We start from the raw sequence: 5,207 nt of genomic DNA, 5'->3' as shown, positions 1-5,207 counted from the left end.
GCTTGCAGACTAGTCTAGAAATTCCATACTACATTTTCAGTAAGTTTCAAGTACCAAGGGATTCCTTCCCACCGGCTTTCCTAAGAAAAAATAAATTGCAAAAGTGATTATTATTATTACCCTAAACATCACTTATAAAACTTCTGAAAGCATCCTGGCATGGCTTAAGATATAAATCTTAAGACTCTGGCAAAACAGAATTTCTGACCAATTAAAATTCTCTACCATCTATCCAGCTTCTTTCCTCTTGTAAGATCTTTAAATGGACTATATGATATTTGTAAAGAACCCCTTGACATATCAGGAAGAGGTGAGACTTGAAATAGTGCTAGATTAGTCTACAGATTAAATACATCTTTTGGCTAAAGTATCTGGCGTGAGCTGGACAAAGGCAAAGGTCAGGAAACTTCATTCTTTGCAGACGATATTTTGCAAGTGGGAGACTCTGCTGGAACAAGCAGATGGCTAAAATGGCTGGTTCTTCTCTCAGAAAGACAACGGCTCAGGTGTAAGAGGGAACTGTACGCACAGCTGACAGAGGAGTGGGATAGTGGGATGAGCTGAAAGGAAGGGAGCCAGTCCCTTGCACATATTAAAAACAGCTCTGGATGTGATAATGGCATGGGGGCTGTATTATTTTTAATATCCTTATCAGTTAGAGATGCATAATGATATACTGATGTCTGAAGCAATAGGAGTCTAGAATTTTGGGTTTTTTTTTAATATATTTTTAAAAGATTTTATTTATTTATTTGACAGAGAGAAAGATTACAAATAGGCAGAGAGGCAGGCAGAGAGGGAGAAGTAGGCTTCCCACCAAGCAGAGAGCCTGATATGAGGCTCGATCCCAGGACCCTGAGATCATGACCTGAGCCAAAGGCAGAGGCTTAACCCACTAAGCCATCCAGGAGATTTTTGTTTTGAAATATATCATTAAAGGACCACAAAATGCTGATATTTGTTAAAACTAGGTCATGGATACATGGGTAAAATCTCTCTATTTTGTGTGTTTGAAATTTTTCATTATAAAATATTTTTTAGAAGAGGGGCACCTGGGTGGCTCAGTGGGTTAAGCCGCTGCCTTCGGCTCAGGTCATGATCTCAGGGTCCTGGGATCGAGCCCTGCATCAGGCTCTCTGCTCAGCAGGGAGCCTGCTTCCTCCTCTCTCTCTGCCTGCCTCTCTGCCTGCTTGTGATCTCTCTGTGTCAAATAAATGAATAAAATCTTTAAAAAATATATATATTTTTTAGAAGAGCTACACACTGGGTCAGAAAGTTGTATACAGCGAGGTACCAAGCTGTGAGCTTCTAACTGTAGCAGCTGCTACAGCACCAATAAATAGAAAATTCATGAACCTTTATTGCTCATCATCACTGAGGCATTGCTGCATAGAGTGGGAAGGTTCCTCATATTTGGGGGAGGAGAGTCCTGATGCAGTAAAACACAGGATCACATTCGTTCTTTTTTGTGGCTCCTGGGAGGTGGTAGGCTGCTTCAGGGTGGAGCTTAACATCTCTTTCCCAGCTACTGGCTGCCAGAAACTCACTGAAGTGGATGATGAATGCAAACTTCGCACCTTTTATGAGACGCGTAAGACCCCAGAAGCTGCTGCCACTGCTGTGGATGAAGAAGGGAAGGGTTACATGGTCCGAATCCATGGTGGCGATGAGAAACAAGGCTTCCGCATGAAGCAGGGTGGCCTGACCCATGGCCGTGTTCCCCTACTGCTGAGTGAGGGGCATTTGTGCTACAGACCAAGGAAGACTGGAGATAGAAAGTGCAAACCTGCTTGGGGGTCACATTGTGGATGCAATCTCAGTGTTCCCAACTTGGTCATTGTAAAAGAAAGGGGGAGAAGGACATTCTTGGGCTTACCGCTGTGCTTCATCATTTGGCATGCAAAAGAGCTAGCAGAATCCACAAGCGTTTCAGTCTGTTTAAAGAAGATGATGTCCACTGCATATTGTGAGAAAGTCCCTAAGTAAAGAAGCTAAGAAACCTAGAATCAAAGCGCCCAAGACTCAGCACCTTGTTACTCCATGTGCCCTCCGACAGAAACGTCAGCATATTGCTCTGAAGAAACAGCTCACAAAGTAAGACAAGGAAGAGGCTGCAGGACAGGCTAAACTTCCGGCCAAGAGAAGGAAGGAGACTGAAGGAAAATGCCAGCAACAGAATGCCAAGGGACAGAGGCTGTCTTCCCTGAGAGCTTCTACCTCTAAGTCTGAGGCCAGTCAAAAATGAGATTCTCTAGAGTTACAAATAAGATCAGACATTTAAAAAAGAAAAAGAGGATCACAATTTTGCTCTCCGCACAAACATATCCAAGATGCCACCCATCTCCCTCTCGATACAGCCGAGAGAATTATCAGAACCGTAGAACCCCTTGCTCTTCACCACATCTGTAGTTTCAAATACCTTACTGACCACAGAAGGCACTTTCTTGTGGACAGTTCATATTTATCTAGTTCTATTTCCATGTTTTTCATCCCCATCCAAACACTTGTCCATGACCACCTCTACTATGGTATATTTCTCACTCATATTACCTAACCGAACAATAACTACTTTTCCATAATATCATGAATATCTCCCTACTCAACAATGATACTCCCACAAGCTATTACTTTTTTCCTAAAAAATGAACCCACATCTGCATGGGACCAAACCCTTCTCTCCAATCAGTTTTCCCTCACTTCCCATCCCCCACAGGGGACCCACCCCCCAGGCTGGGCTGACTCTGGGCAAACAGCCTTTGGTTCCACTTACTGAGCTACCAACTAAGTACCAGGATTTAAGCATGAACACGTCACTCATTGATCCAACAGACAGTTGTGAAGCACCTACTATGTGCCATGTGTTACATGTACAAAATAAATAAATTAGATAGCAACCTTGAAGATAGTCAAAGTCTAGCATGGGAGTTAAGTGCAAAAACAATTGTAACAGTTTGGAGGGAAAAAATGCAGTTAGATATGTACGCGAGGTAGAGTGACAACATTGATGAATATACTTACTTCGACTTCTTGGAGTTAGAAGGTGGGACTATGAGGAGGGTGCTTCCGAAGATGAAAAAAATTCCTGATTCTGCCTCTGAAAGGTAGAGTAGCAGTTTTTCAGGCACATATAAGAAAGCTCAGATATAAATTATAAAAACTCTGTGAAGCTAGAATTAATAAAGGGAAGTCATAAGAGATAAGGTTGGAGGAATAGAATGCAAAGCTTCTTAACGCTATAAACCTGGAGGTATATTCCACAGAAAATATAAAGTCACCAAAAGCTTTTAAGCAGGGCTGTCAAACAATAATGCTTGCATTTTAGAAAAATTCCCCTGTAGTAGAGTACAGGAGGACTTTGAAGGCTTGGGGTGAGGCAACAGGAGCAGCTCCAGGCTGATCACCGTTGTCCAAAAGACAACACGCCCCCGAATAAAGGTGACAGCACTGGTGATTGGACTGGCCCATAAATGTACTTACTAGCCTTATTTAAATCTTTATTTCTCCCCGGAAAAGAGTATATTTCCTCTACCAAGTTATCTTGGGAGACTATCAGGGAAAATCTGAGAGCAGATGACAAATAACAGAAATTTGTAAGAGTATGTGACCTGCTCTGTGCCCTATTATTCATTCCCAACTGATTTTCTCCCTTTCTCTCCCTCCCCACAAATCCCTCAGCAAGTTCAATTTCCTCCCAGCCATTTCTTGGCTTCTTTCTTCCTAATTTGCTTTTTTTTTTTTTTTTAATTTTTGAGTCATCTCTAAACCCAGGGTGGGGCTCAAACTCACAACCCTGAGATCAAGAGTCACAAGTTCTAACGACTAAACCAACAAGGTACCCCTCTTCCTAATTTTGAGCTCTGGCCTTTATTACTCTTCAGCTGTTGATTTTATATGATAAAGGCTCCTAGTTTGAGAACAATGACTAAGTGGACCAAGGGCATCTGCCTGAGTGGACAAGGACGTGACAATGAAACACAGTCACTGTACTACACTGAAGTCAAGACTGATTTTGACAAGAATGAAAGCTTTCTACCTGCTGCCCCTATCTTATGGGATTTTTAGGGCTTGGAGAAATAGCCATTGTCTTTCTCAGAAATCCTGAATATCCATGTGAGATTGAATGCCATTTAGATAAATGAGCCATTTATAGTTATGGCTCATATAACAGAATTATTCAGTTGGTTGCTCTGGAATTTGTTCATTTTATTTTTAAAGTTCAGTAGAAGTTAGTTTTGCCCAAGTACTCTGCAAACTTTGTTGAAATTAATTTCCAGGTGGTAAGATCCCAGATACGTTTCAATAGGCATGGAAAAGCACCAGGAACACTGTATGTTTAATTAAGTGTTCATTGGTCAGTAGCATGGGTATACTTCATCCTAAGACAAACATTGTTCTGCACAGCAGTTCATTCTTCAAGAGAAAGGAGCCAGGTAATTCTTCAAAGCAGACAATTACAGAACCATGACTTACATGTTATTTGGTAACATGCTAAGCGGGATTCCTGCCACCACCGCTGCATGGTCAATGTCTGCGTTGGCTACTTCATCCTCCTCTTTCAGGAGCCTTGACCACTCCTCTTCCTGCCTCTGTTCCCCAAACTTCGAGAGCTAAGACACTGTTCCCCAAATTCCAAGAGCTAAGATAGCGTTTGCAGCTTTCCTAAGCCACCCACTTCAGCACTTTCCCCTGGTCAGCACCTTTTCCAAAATATCTCCTCCTCTAAAGTTGCTCTTTCCTCTTCCTCCAATTCTCTCCACCTGAGACCATTAACCATTTCATCTTCTCAGCTAGGTGTTAGAGGAAAGGCAATCATAATGCCTGATTAAACCAATTCACACTAAAGTATAGGTGGTAGGTGCCTTAACTTGGATCAAAGTTTTTAGACAAACCCATTATTCCAAATCAATCTCCGATTGGTGGAATGCAGGAGGGAATTATTTTTTCAGTGTGCGGAGTTAGAGTGTTTCCTCATTGATTCATACTGGCCAGAGCCCCTACATCTAATTTTTCTTCCTCATAGAAATTTCTAAAGATGATGCATGCTATAGCCCCAGCTCACCAGGTAATAAATAAAGTACCTCAGCATGAAATCTGGCTTGGCTTCACATTTCTTACTCTCTGGCTGAGTTTCTTTTCTAGAATCATGTGCAGGCTTCCAGACTTATTCTAGATAGGCTTCTACGGCTTCTAGTATAGATAAAAATGCT

General features: G+C 41.9%; 1 pseudogene; it reads left to right on the top strand.

Annotated features, from left to right (window-relative positions):
• The first annotated feature begins 1,350 nt into the window (after window positions 1-1,350).
• On the top strand, window positions 1,351-2,245 carry LOC116869615 (annotated as a pseudogene).
• The last annotated feature ends 2,962 nt before the right edge of the window (window positions 2,246-5,207 follow it).

The sequence above is a fragment of the Lontra canadensis genome, unplaced genomic scaffold, assembly GCF_010015895.1.
Source record: "Lontra canadensis isolate GAN:19392208 unplaced genomic scaffold, GSC_riverotter_1.0 scaffold20, whole genome shotgun sequence".
NCBI classification, from domain to species: domain Eukaryota; kingdom Metazoa; phylum Chordata; class Mammalia; order Carnivora; family Mustelidae; genus Lontra; species Lontra canadensis.
This window is presented reverse-complemented; position numbering and strand designations above follow the sequence as displayed.